The 14,816-nt window shown below is 46.2% G+C and overlaps 1 pseudogene; it reads left to right on the forward strand.

Moving 5' to 3' along the window:
- The first annotated feature begins 7,480 nt into the window (after window positions 1–7,480).
- Window positions 7,481–7,918, forward strand: LOC148507891 (alpha-1,3-mannosyl-glycoprotein 4-beta-N-acetylglucosaminyltransferase B pseudogene; annotated as a pseudogene).
- Window positions 7,919–14,816: the final 6,898 nt, after the last annotated feature.

Here is a 14,816-nt window from a genome sequence, read left to right on the forward strand (position 1 = left end):
ATGCAGATATGACTACAATGACTAAATAGGACAGACATGAAAACATGCACATGCAGATATGACTACAATGACTAAATAGGACAGACATGAAAACATGCACATGCAGATATGACTACAATGACTAAATAGGACAGACATGAAAACATGCACATGCAGATATGACTACAATGACTAAATAGGACAGACATGAAAACATGCACATGCAGATATGACTACAATGACTAAATAGGACAGACATGAAAACATGCACACGCAGTTAGGGCCCACAAGAATAAACTTGAAAACCACAGTCCATAAAACTTACTTTCCTCGATCTGCATGCGAAAGCATGCCAGCAAGCGGGGCGTACGCCGGTGCAGGTCCGACCACCTGCGCTCCAGCTGGCCAATATGTCGGCGTGAGCCGAAGGAGCGCAGGCGGCGACGTACCTCCGCATATGCGGAACGCTTTCGGCTATTTGAGATGGGTGGAGGCTGACTGGTGATCCGCCTGTCCATCACCTCCGTCAGCACCAGCAGTTCGCGCCTGGTGAATGCGGCGGATCTCATGATGGCAATGGTGTTTTTTTAGAAAATTATTTTTAATAAAGCACCCAAAAAAAATTTGATTGGCTAATGTATTTGGGAAATTAACAGGACAAATTCTATTGGTTAGTGTATGAGTCATGTGTTCGACAGGGCCACAAATCTCTTGAGAGTTATGATAGGCTTGATGCAGTGACATGCGTAAGCAAATTTAAATAAAGAAATGAACCACAGAAAATTTGTGGGGATACAAACAAATAGAACAGTTGTTTAATTGGGGCTAACATGTCTTTTGAACAATAAAAGCGAAGGTTTCAGCCGTACGTATTCTGCGAGTAAACACAAACACGGACAAGATTAAAGTTTATTGCATTGTGTTGAAAAAAAAAAAACAATTAAGCTAATTGATACATTGATTGGCATGATACGATTGAGGGAGGTAGGCAGAAAAAACGAGCAGGTAATCAGAATCTGACAGGCCCACTTCCGGTTTGTACTTGTGCGTGCGTTCCCTTCAAGCCATTTCGGGGATGTACGCTCACTATTTGGCACACTCGTTAGTTAGAGGAGGGGTCGGCTGAGTTTGGGGCGGATTTTTAGCTGCGTACGAAAATACGAGCGAGTGCTTGAATTTAAATATTTTTTTACGTACGCCGAACGTACGTACGCCCTATTGCGAGTGGGTCTGAATCAGGGCCATAGTGCCCATTACATGTGTGTACTGCAATGCAAGGACCAATATTAATTAAAATCACCTGGGGCAGGTAGGAGGCGTGCTAGCTCAAGAGAAGGGGTCTCGCACCTTCAAGTGTACCTTAAATACACATACATGGAAAAAAAGGGGGGGATGGGCTGCACAACCTAATTACAACATTATCAGAGTTGTTACCATGCTGAGACCTGTAGTTCTATTGCAGAAAAAAGGGGGGAAGCTAATGCACACTCTAAGTACTAATGTGGCACCCCACCAACACCCTGTGTTCCTACCCACACTGATCTGCCTCTATGAAAATGTAAAATATTAATGTGACTCCTGCCATTGTCTAATATAGGGCATGATTTAACTGGTTTCATTAAGGTTCAGGGACTATTTGCACTGCTCTCTCAGTGGTGGTGGACATTAGGGGACCAGTGAGTACTGTAGCAGGCTCAAGGATTTGAACTAGAGAAAAATGGCAGTTGGTGTGTGCAGTTGGTGAGGTAGCTTGACAGGAGAAGGGGCTGCGCTGCCTTGATGCTTACCTGAGGGCTGCGGCCGTACTCCGGGACAAGCAGCGGAGGTCTCCGAGGCGGGGAACATCCGATGGGACCAAGTTGTGTCATCCGGGAAGGTTCTTGAGAGCAATCAGCCTAAGAGGGGTGTGTCGGACGACCCCTAAGGGAGTGCCCCAGGCGGAGCTGCAGAAATAGAGAGAGACTGAGCTTGTAAAGGAGCCGGAGGTTGAGAGCTGATACTGGAGGGGTAAGAAAGCTGCTGCAACCTCCCAAATAGACACTCAGTGACATTAGCGCCTATTAACTGGAGGCCTACAGTTGTCCACCATTACATATGCACAGCAGTCCCTGCAGAGATCAGCGTGGTGTTTATAGACTACATTCATAATAGTAAGATTAACCCCCTGATACTGCATAATGGAGGTTAGGTACAACAGTTACCAGCAGTGTTAGGGTGACACTTCAGTGCCAGCACCTGTAATACTCTCGCTATGAACTAAGGTTGCTAAGCAGAGAAGGTACTGACTGTAACACCAACACCATCGCAGCAGGATAAGTACTGTAGCTGGAGCAGTTTAAGAACATCTGTACAGGACTTGGCAAAGACAGAGTAGATTGCCAGTTAAATAATTCCCAAAGAACTGTTCTTAATATCCCGGGCAACGAAGGGTGCACCCTATTAACTATTTCAGCGCTGAAATAGCATTGTATGAGACTTGTAAAGTGCAGTAGTGTGAGGAAAACATTTTCCTAAAAAGGTGTATAGAAAACTTTGCAATTGTATTCTTGATGTAACCTTGGGCCTCATTCAGACCCACTCGCAAGCGGCTGTCCGCTCGCAAGTGGGTCGATGGATGGAGCTCCGTCGTGCGCATGCGCCAGACGCGACGAGCGAAGGACTTTCCTTCGCTCGTTGTGTCTGACCAAAGGGGGCGTGCTGTCGATGTTGATTGACAGCACGCCCCCTTTGGTGGGCGTGCCGGGGGCATGCCTGCCAGATGGAGGCGGTCCCAAGGGAACGCCTACCGTCAGAAGCCGGCCCCACTGACATCACTAGTGATGTCAGTGGGAGTGATTTTGGCTCTGATAGAGCCAAAATCACTCCAGGGCTTGTGGTCGAAAAACCCGACCACAGGCTTCTGGTCGCACTGGCGATGGTCGCGATGGTCAAGACCATTGTGACCATCATCCTGCACGCTCGTATGTGCTGTGGGTGGTGACCCACAGCTATACGAGCGTCCAGGAGGACGCTCCATTTTTATGGAGGACGGCCCTCATTCAGAGCGAGCGCTCTGCTCAGAGCGTCCGGCTCTGAATGAGGGCCTTTGTCCGTTTATCATACTCACGTGAGGTTTTTGTATATATTTTAGAGATGTTAGGGGAATTGCAAAATTAGTCATTTGTTAATTGCCACTAGAGCATACTTACCCATTTATAGTTTGCAGGTTCGAAGTCCAGAGTTCGCTAGTGATCTGCAGGTTCCTGAAAAATAAAATAAACATAAGAAAGGATTCATTATTGCCATCTTTATTGTTATACTATGTTGTCTGATTACATTGTGAATAAACTCATAGTTTAGGGTATCACAAATTGGCGTCCGCGAACAGGATACGACCAGAAAATGTCAGGACCTCAGCCTCCTGCATCGACCACGGGCCGGAGACGATTACCTGCCTCTCCAGGACAGAGAGCTTCACCATCAACAAATGCCTCACCCAGCAGTGGTATGGTACATATGACACAGACATCACCCATTACGATGCCATACCATTTTGGGGCTCCATGGTTACCCATGTATTCAGGGGAGATATGTACACAGGGTGCAAGCACTATTAAAGAATTTAAGGACAAAATGCGATCAATGTTCAAATTATATCCACTGAATGATGAACAAAGAGTGGAAATAGTCATTGGACAGTGGAAAGGAGCTGCTTTGCGAGAGGTGAAAGCGTGGGCGGATGATTAAAGAAAAACAGCAGAGGATATTTTCAAAAAGTTAGAAGGTATATTTGACTCAAGGACAGTCTCTGAACTTAGAAGACGTTTGTATGCTAGGAAACAGCAACCTCAAGAGTCACTGAGAGAATTTGCTCTGGGCCTACAGGAAGCTATGAAGGACATCCAAGCCCGAGAATCGAGGGAAGTAGAACGAGTCGACAAGACTCTAATTAATTTATTTATCGAAGGGGCGCGAGGAGAAGCCATATGGGCCCAGCTCAGGGTGTGGAGACGTCAGAATCCTGTATGCCCATTCTCCAAGTTCAAGGAAGCAGTATTAGATATTCTTGGGCTCAATCAGAATGCTGATCTTGAATTTGACTCATCTACAGAACAGTGGGAAGTTGGAGATTCCAGAAAAGCCAAACCATATATGACGCCAGACACTATGTCGCCTAAGAAAATAGTCACCCAACAAGTACAGTCTGGTCAAGATCTGATCTGAATTTTTACTAGTGCTGTCACTGAAATCATGAAGGAGATAAAAGTGATTCGGCAAGAGCAGGCTGGAGCAAAATGCAGAGACTGGCACCAAGAGCATGGGGGAAGGAACCAGTCTTACTGGGACAGTCCTCGAGAGACAGGTCGACGTCCAACAGACCAATTTGATACACAAGGGAGGCTTATCTGCAGAAAGTGCTGGCAAAGTGGCCACATTGAATACTATTGCATCCAGAGAGAGCCTGAGGACCAGCCCTCAGGAGAGACAGAAAGAATAGTTCCAAAAATGGAAGAAGGGCAACCCAGAGATGCGAGTTTGAGCCCAATTGTACAGAACAAAATAAAATTTATGAGCACGCCGACTGCAGGGAATGTTACATCAGCTATCGCAAAAAGGATTTCAGGAAAGGTTGTATGGTTCCACATGCAACGAGGCTATGGATTCATAAATCGAGATGACACCAAGAGCGATATTTTTGTATATTACTCGGCCATCCTAAAGAACAACCCAAGAAAATATCTTCGAAGTCTGGGAGATGGGGAGTTGGTAGAGTTTTACGTGGTTGAAGGAGAGAAAGGTGCAAAGGCCACTAATGTAACTGGTCCTGGTGGCGTTCCAGTCCAAGGCAGCAAACATGCATCAAGCCACAACCGTTATTGGCATTATCCGCATCGTAGAGGTCCTCCACATAACTATCGACACAGTGAAGGTAAAAAGAGTCTAGAAGAAGTAGAAAGAGTGGCAGAGGAAAAGAGGGTTAATCAACAACGGCCTTACTGGAGGAGTCACTACCCATCCTACTGGCTAAAGAGACCATACGGACACAAACAATATCCCGATCTCCCAGAGCGTGGTGAAAGGCTGGATGGAGTGTTTGGTAAAGATGTAGGAATGCAAAATATACAGGTGTGCCAGTACCGACAAGAAATAGTCCGGCCAACATCTCCTCAAGAACCACAAGCAAAGAGAAGACCAAAAGTGTATGACAGTGCTTCTTATATGCTCCTCTGCAATCAACAAGAGTTGAGTACAGCTGTACATAAAGAAGACACAAAGAAAGTTCCAGACTCACCCTTAGCAGAGAGGTTGGGGTCCCCTGAACATAATTGCCTGGATTCTGTTATGGAAATATCGAAATCTGTTGTTCTGGAGGAGCCATGTCTTGTATCCAAAGAGCCCTTACTGTCTATGCCATCAGAGTATAAATTCCCAGTCCATGAGTATACTGAACTAAGTTCAAGTGAAATAGCATTAATTATGCAAAGAGTTCTGGTAAAATCGAAAAAGGAAAACAAAAATGCCCCGCATATTCAATGTAGACACTAGCCTGTGAGGTAGAGTGTTCAAAAGTACATAACTTAAAGAAACTTTGTGTTAATATGTAACAAATGTAGTAATCTGTTATGCTATTGTTCAGGGCTGGATTAAGGTCTGGATTAAGGGGGCCCACAGGACAAATAAAATAAATGAAACTTTTAGGGCCCCCCACAGAAATAAACTACTTTTATGGCAGCCTCCAGCCAGCACAACACCACACTAATGAAAAAAAAAAACATTAACAAACTCACCCTCCAGGCAGTGCAGCACAGAGAACAGCCTTGATCTGCTCCTCAATCCTTTTCCTTCAGTGGCGGCAGCGGTGACAGTCCAGCTAAGGAGGCGGACCCAGCACTCCTTCTCGGGCTCCCCCAGTCCCTAGTCAATCTGCAGTGCAGCTCACCTCTGCAGCCGCTGAGGGGGGTGGGGGGCGGCGTGGGGCTGCGCAGCGTGCTGCGTGACCCCTGATGGCACGCCCGCTCAGCTACACACAGCCTGCCCACTGCACTGCATGCTCGCTGCCGAGGGCCATGCAGCACGCTTTAAGCAATGTGCTTAACCGCGCTGCCCGGCCAAACTGCGCAATTCAATCCCGGGATTGTAATCCCGAAGTATTTGTCCTAAAATTCCGGGACCACCTCGATCCCAGAATTGGCCTCCATAGTAGTGGGGGCGTTTGTCAGTGTGTGGGGGCCCTCTATGTGTGGGGGCCCCAGGACGACCGCCCCGTCCACCCCGCCTATAATCCGGCCCTGCAATTGTTACATTATAGCAAGGAGCTAAAGTTTTCTAGACTTACCCGGTAATTGTAACTAAATGTGATCTACGTCATTCAATGAAAGAATGTACCTAATATGTATGTAAATAATTCTGAAAAGATACTGATTTATAAAGTGGATGCCTTCAGGAGTTTATAGAGGTCTAAGATGCTTGAGAACACGCATCATTCTACGGGGGAAGTATGTGGCACCCCGCCAACACCCTGTGTTCCTACCCACACTGATCTGCCTCTATGAAAATGTAAAATATTAATGTGACTACTGCCATTGTCTAATAAAGGGCATGATTTAACTAGTTTCATTAAGGTTCAGGGACTATTTGCACTGCTCCCTCAGTGGTGGTGGACGTTAGGGGACCAGTGAGTACTGTAGCAGACTCAAGGATTTGAACTAGAGAAAAATGGCAGTTGGTGAGGTAGCTTGACAGGAGAAGGGGCTGCGCTGCCTTGATGCTTACCTGAGTGCTGCAGCCATACTCCGGGACGAGCAGCGGAGGTCTCCGAGACGGGGAACATCCGGTGGGACCAAGTTGTGTCATCCAGGGAGGTTCTTGAGAGCAATCAGCCTAAGAGGGGTGTGTCGGACGACCCCTAAAGGTGCCCACACACATACCGACTTGCTCCCAATCAGCCAATGTACACGATTTCCCCTGAACTCTCCCTGAACTCTCCCCAGGCAGTCGTGGTCACGATTTGGAGTTAAAAATGTCCAATCTGACTTAAGATCTATCGTGCAGCCAGTGCTTTGTATCCCAGATTGGCTAATCTGCCCTACAGCACGGCAGATCTGAAGATGCGATGTACGACGAGCGGGGATGCGCATCGGCATCGTGATCAAGTATAGAAACTCACGATTTGGCCATTTTTTACATGATCTGTCGTCACGATTCGTCGAAATCGGCCAAATTGGATGAAAAGTCGGTGTGTGTGTGGGCACCTTAAGGGAGTGCCTCAGGTGGAGTGCAGAAATAGAGAGAGACTGAGCTTGTAAAGGAGCCGGAGGTTGAGAGCTGATACTGGAGGGGTAAGAAAGCTGCTGCAACCTCCCAAATAGACACTCCCAAATGAAATCCAATCTGGCCTTTTAGAAGTTATATCCTCCCAATTTTTACCTCGAGTTTTCACGGCTTCGGGAATCTTTAGGTGATCCCAGAGAGCGTGTCAGGTGGAGGACAAAACAAAATCTGGATTTAATGCTTCTTAATGATGTACGCCCAATCAAAGGGCACATACTATGTGCAGCTGGAGGATGACATTGTGGCCAAACCCAACTATTTAAGCAAAATGAAGAACTTTGCCCTTCAGCAGCCCTCTGAGGAGTGGATGATTCTGGAGTTCTCCCAGCTCGGCTTTCTTGGGAAACTCTTCAAATCTGTGGACCTCAGTCTGATTGTGGAGTTTATCCTCATGTTTTACAAAGACAAGCCCATTGACTGGCTGCTGGACCACATCCTGTGGGTGAAAGTGTGCAATCCGGAAAAAGATGCCAAACACTGTGACCGACAAAAGGCAAACCTGAGGATCCGCTTTAAACCTTCTCTCTTCCAACACGTAGGGACCCACTCCTCTCTGGCTGGCAAAATCCAGAAATTAAAGGATAAAGATTTAGAAAATATCCTCCGCTGCTTATTTGTGATACCCTAAACTATGAGTTTATTCACAATGTAATCAGACAACATAGTATAACAATAAAGATGGCAATAGTGAATCCTTTCTTATGTTTATTTTATTTTTTAGGAACCTGCAGATCACTAGCGAACTCTGGACTTCGAACCTGCAAACTATAAATGGGTAAGTATGCTCTAGTGGCAATTAACAAATGACTAATTTTGCAATTCCCCTAACATCTCTAAAATATATACAAAAACCTCACGTGAGTATGATAAACGGACAAGGTTACATCAAGAATACAATTGCGAAGTTTTCTATACACCTTTTTAGGAAAATGTTTTCCTCACACTACTGCACTTTACAAGTCTCATACAATACTATTTCAGCGCTAAAATAGTTAATAGGGTGCACCCTTCGTTGCCCGGGATATGAAGAACAGTTCTTTGGGAATTATTTAACTGGCAATCTACTCTGTCTTTGCCAAGTCCTGTACAGATGTTCTTAAACTGCTCCAGCTACAGTACTTGTCTCTAATTAATGCAACACTGTAATCCTCTGTAACTTATCCTGCTGCGATGGTGTTGGTGTTACAGTCAGTACCTTCTCTGCTTAGCAACCTTAGTTCATAGCGAGAGTATTACAGGTGCTGGCACTGAAGTGTCACCCTAACACTGCTGGTAACTGTTGTACCTAACCTCCATTATGCAGTATCAGGGGGTTAATCTTACTATTATGAATGTAGTCTATAAACACCACGCTGATCTCTGCAGGGACTGCTGTGCATATGTAATGGTGGACAACTGTAGGCCTCCAGTTAATAGGCGCTAATGTCACTGAGTGTCTATTTGGGAGGTTGCAGCAGCTTTCTTACCCCTCCAGTATCAGCTCTCAACCTCCGGCTCCTTTACAAGCTCAGTCTCTCTCTATTTCTGCAGCTCCGCCTGGGGCACTCCCTTAGGGGTCGTCCGACACACCCCTCTTAGGCTGATTGCTCTCAAGAACCTTCCCGGATGACACAACTTGGTCCCATCGGATGTTCCCCACCTCGGAGACCTCCGCTGCTTGTCCCGGAGTACGGCCGCAGCCCTCTGGTAAGCATCAAGGCAGCGCAGCCCCTTCTCCTGTCAAGCTACCTTACCAACTGCACACACCAACTGCCATTTTTCTCTAGTTCAAATCCTTGAGTCTGCTACAGTACTCACTGGTCCCCTAATGTCCACCACCACTGAGGGAGCAGTGCAAATAGTCCCTGAACCTTAATGAAACCAGTTAAATCATACCCTATATTAGACAATGGCAGGAGTCACATTAATATTTTACATTTTCATAGAGGCAGATCAGTGTGGGTAGGAAGTTGGAACACAGGGTGTTGGTGGGGTGCCACACTAAGAATAATAAATCTAAAAAATATATAATAAACTATCAATTAACATGGTGTTATATAGAGGTTCTTAGTACATGTTTGGCCTGCGAAGATTGCAAACATCGAAAGGCTGCGTACGAACGCAGCCTTGTGATCAGGTCTGAATCAGGCCCATAGTGCCCCTGACTCACATTACACCACATTGTAGTGTCCCTTATTCATGTTATGACACAGTAGTGCCACTTTTACACAATGCCCACAGTAGTAGTGCCCCTAATACACATAATGCCAACAGTAGTAGTGCCCCTTATGCAATGCCCACAGCAGTAGTGCCCCTTATGCAATGCCCACTGTAGTGGTGCCACTTATGCAATGCCCACAGTAGTGGTGCCCTTATGCAGTGCCCCCAGTAATGGTGCCCCTAATGCAGTGCCCCCCATAGTTGCAGTGCCCACAATGGTAGTGCCCTTTAGGCAGTGCCCCCAGGAGTGGTGCCCCTTATACAGTGCCCCCAGTAGTAGTGCCCCTTATGCAGTGCCCACAGTGGTAGTGCGCCTTATGCAGAACCCGCAGTAGTAATGCCCCCTGTAGTAGTGCCCCTAGTAGTAATGGCCCCAGTAGTAATGCCCCCTGTAGTTGTGCCCCCAATAGTAATTCCCCCAATAGTAATGATCCCTGTAGTAGTGTCCCGAATAGTAATGCCCTCAATAGTAATGGCCCCAGTAGTAGTGCCCCCAATAGTAATGCCCCCTATAGTGGTGCCACTTACACACAAAAAAAAACAACACAATTCTTACCTTAAGCCCCATTCCTGCGTCCACAGCCGTCCAACAAGCTGCTCCTCTGAACTATGGGAGAGACATCATGACGTCTCTCCCATAGTGCGCACTGCAGAATCCGGAGCTCAAGAGTGAACTCCAGCCTCCGGCTGCCACTGGCACTGTGGGGAAGAAGACAGGCGCCCACTGGTAACAAAATCTCAGCGGGTGCCCGGGAAATGGAGCCTCCCTGCTGCGCCGGCTGAGGTGGGCCAGAGGAGGCGGAACTGGTTCCGTCTCCAAATAGAAGTGACGGAATGCAGTTCTGCCCCTTCTGGCTCACTTTAACCCCTGCTATTACCTTTTTCTTTCCAGGGAGCTGCCCGTGCAGCAGTCTGGTCAGCGGTCCGGCCGGCTCCTGTCAGGTGCATTGCACATGCGCAATGCATCTGACATGGCCTGCGACCGGCACATGCTCAGAAGCACCATCTAGGTACTGCTTTGGCTGCAGCCCCTAGTAGTCGAATAGGGCTCATGGAAAGGATTCCCATTGGAAGCACTCTCTCTGCTAATCGCGGTCCGGATTTCCAGTCTCAGGCAGGGCTGTACTGGGACTGAAAATAGGCTCTGGCATTTAAAGCACACAGGCCCACCTCACGTCAGCATCTGACTCTGGGCATATACTCCTCCCCTTACTATTCCTGACTCCTCCCACTTCTTAGTCTATGCTCTTACAAACATAATTAATATTAGAACAACATACAAGTGTATATCTATCTCTGTACTAAAATACACACAACAGAGCGCATCCTGCAGAGGATTCATACATGTGCTACAGTCAGACATTTGGAATTTGATTGGTTCTTCTCTTAGGTAAAGCTGGCACTTCCTTGGTGTAGGTCACACACAGTGAAAAGGGAAGGCATTTCACAGTTGACCAAGCCCTAGTTTAGCAGTTGTAGAGGATTAATTAGTGATCACTATAGGAACTTTTTAGGGCAGGGGTACTGAGCACAGAGGAGGACACATCTGTGCACACCAATGCATTGCCGTAACTACACATTTTGGTGCCTTGTGTACATAAAGAGGATTGGTATCCCCATTCTACAATTGAAAGAGAGAGCACAGCAAAAAAACAGGTGTGGTCTCACTGGGAAAGTACGTGACCACACAATAGTAACCCTAATTCAAATTATGATACACAGTAGTGCCCCTTATTCACGTTACGCCACACAGAGCCCGTTCACCTTATGCCACACAGAGCCCATTCACCTTATGCCACACAGAGCCCATTCACTTTACGCCACACAGTAGTTGTGCCCCTTATAAGTTATAACACATTATGCCACACAGTAATAGTGCCTCTTCTACCACATTATACCACGCAGTAATGCCCCTTACACATTATGCCACAAATGAATTACGGTATAGCAACATGCAGACTTCTGGAAGCACTTTGCTAGCATCACTTTTAAATGTAACTGCCCCCAAGGTGTAATGAGACTGATGAAAAAAGGGATGGAGTTAGATTGCAGGTAGAAATAACTGCATTAATAAAAGGTCATTGCTGAGGAAGTAAAGGCCAGTACTAATGCTGCTTTGTGACGTTTTGTTAAATTTGCACAAATTAGCCAATTTATGAGTAATTAGCAGTAAGTCAGCCAGGCCACTCAAGGGCAAGGTGGCGACAGGGACATTTACACAGTGCAGACTGTAGAAATGTGCACAAACAATATAGGGCTGCACACAACCTACAGATTTGTTATATAACCACCCTTGTGGGTGCATAAATATGTAATTTTGTATAACAAAATAATGTAATTGGTATAAATGGGCAGATAACTCATATTTAGATAGTCCAGGGGCAGATTGGGCCGCCGGGACGCCGGGCTGGTTCACGCTGGGCCGGTCTCTTTTTATATCTTTTAAGGGCCGGCAGCTAACCTTCCCTAGCCACCCAGTGCTGGCCCAGCTGCCGCGATCGGAGCTCAGCTCCGACCGTGCAGCCAGGGCTGGACGGCAACCCCGAGGCCCCCACACCCTTACCCCGATGCTTACTATAAAAATCCGGAGTACAGCGTTTAGCTGTGTCAGCTCCAGTCCTTGGTCTCCTCCTCGGCGGCTCAGCTGTTATTACCTGTTACCGCGCCTTGTCACAGTCCCAGGACCTCATTCAGAGTTGGTCATTGTGGCCGCACGGTCGTACGCCACCGATGTTCGCTTAACTGCGCATGCGGAAAATTCGCAATGCGCGTGTGCAAACTAGCTATTACAATCAGAAATTGCTCTCTCCTTCAACTTGGCCAGGTCGTTAGTTTGAGTGACAGGATGAGGCGTTTATGGGTGGTAACAGGGGAAGGTGCTTGTGAACGGGGGAGTGGAGATCCGAACGCAGGCGTGCCTGACAATGCAAACGGCGTTTTATGGGAGTGCATAATTAACTAAGTAGTGTCATGGCACATGTGACATGGGAGGTTTTTACACTGACTTGATCGTAGTGCTTAAGAGAGGGTATGGTCAACCTTAAGGTCTGCGACCAGTTCCGATGGTTCCTGATGGTCTCGATTAATCCTTATATGCCGGGACATGACGTGTAATGCGAACGAGAAGGGGGCGTTTTTTTAGTCTTACGGCCGCATCCTCCCCTCACTCGTCCAGCTAACGATCACATCTTAACGACGCAACTTGCGAGCGCTTCATTTGCATATCCGGCCCCTTTTACCTTACGACCGAGCGGCCGCAATGACCGACTGAATGAGGTCCCCAGTCTCGCGAGAGGAGTAAACTCTCGCAAGTCTGGTACTGTGACAGCTCCTCAGCGGCCGCGGTAACAGGTAATAACAGCTGAGCCGCCGAGGAGGAGACCAAGGACCGGAGCTCACACAGCTAAACGCTGTACTCCGGATTTTTATAGTAAGCGTCCGGGCAAGGTGTGGGGGCTTTTATATATATATATATATATATATATAATATATATATACTGTGTGTATATATACAGTCAGGTGCATAAATATTGGGACATTGACAGAATTTTCATATTTTGGCCTCTATTCACCACCACAATGGCTTTGAAATGAAACAAACAAGATGTGCTTTAACTGCAGACTTTCAGATTTAATTTGAGGGTAATTACATCCAAATCAGGTGAACGGTGTAGGAATTACAACGGTTTCTATATGTGCCTCCCACTTTTTAAGGGGCCAAAAGTAATGGGACTATCAACTCAAAAGCTATTTCATGGACAGGTGTGGGCTATTCCCTCGTTATTTCATTATAAATTAAGCAGGTAAAAGGTCTGGAGTTGATTCTAGGTGTGACATTTGCATTTGGAATCAGTTGCTGTCGACTCTCAATATGAGATCCAAAGAGCTGTCACTATCAGTGAAGCAAGCCATCATTAGGCTGAAAAATCAAAACAAACCCATCAGAGAGATAGCAAAAACATTAGGTGTGGCCAAATCAACTGTTTGGAACATTCTTAAAAAGAAAGAACGCACCAGAGAGCTCAGGAACACCAAAAGACCCGGAAGACCATGGAAAACAACTGTGGTGGATGACAGAAGATTATTTCCCTGGTGAAGAAAAACCCCTTCACAACAGTTGGCCAAATCAAGAACACTCTCCAGGAGGTAGGTCTTCAGTTCCTGCTTGTTCTTGGGGCATTTTCCCTTCAGTTTTGTCTTCATCAAGTGAAATGTATGTTCAATCAGATTCAGGTCAGGGGATTGACTTGGCCATTGCATAACATTCCACTTTTTAGCCTTAAAAAACTCTTTGGTTGCTTTTGCAGTATGCTTCGGGTCATTGTCCATCTGCACTGTGAAGCGCCGTCCAATGAGTTCTGAAGCATTTGACTGAATATGAGCATATAATATTGCCCGAAACACTTCAAAATTCATTCTGCTGCTTTTGTCAGCAGTCACATCATCAATAAATACAAGGGAACCAGTTCCATTGGCAGCCATACATGCCCACGCCCATGACACTACCACCACAATACTTCACTGATGAGGTGGTTGTTTTGATCATGAGCAGTTCCTTTCCTTCTCCATACTGTTCTCTTCCCATCACTCTGGTACAAGTTGATCTTTGTCTCATCTGTCCATAGGATGTTGTTCCAGAACTGTAATGGCTTTTTTAGATGTTGTTTGGCAAACTCTAATCTGGTCTTCCTGTTTTTGTGGCTCACCAATGGTTTACATCTTGTGGTGAACCCTCTATATTCACTCTTGTGAAGTCTTCTCTTGATTGTTGACTTTGACACTTATACACCTACCTCCTGGAGAGTGTTCTTGATTTGGCCAACTGTTGTGAAGGGGTTTTTCTTCACCAGGGAAATAATCTTCTGTCATCCACCACAGTTGTTTTCCATGGTCTTCCGGGTCTTTTGGTGTTCCTGAGCTCTCTGGTGCGTTCTTTCTTTTTAAGAATGTTCCAAACAGTTGATTTGGCCACATCTAATGTTTTTGCTATCTCTCTGATGGGTTTGTTTTGATTTTTCAGCCTAATGATGGCTTGCTTCACTGATAGTGACAGCTCTTTGGATCTCATATTGAGAGTCGACAGCAACTGATTCCAAATGCAAATGTCACACCTAGAATCAACTCCAGACCTTTTACCTGCTTAATTTATAATGAAATAACGAGGGAATAGCCCACACCTGTCCATGAAATAGCTTTTGAGTTGATAGTCCCATTACTTTTGGCCCCTTAAAAAGTGGGAGGCACATATAGAAACCGTTGTAATTCCTACACCGTTCACCTGATTTGGATGTAATTACCCTCAAATTAAATCTGAAAGTCTGCAGTTA

The sequence above is a fragment of the Taudactylus pleione genome, unplaced genomic scaffold (genome assembly GCF_031769625.1).
Source record: "Taudactylus pleione unplaced genomic scaffold, aTauple2 ptg000380l, whole genome shotgun sequence".
Classification (NCBI taxonomy): Eukaryota; Metazoa; Chordata; class Amphibia; order Anura; family Myobatrachidae; genus Taudactylus; species Taudactylus pleione.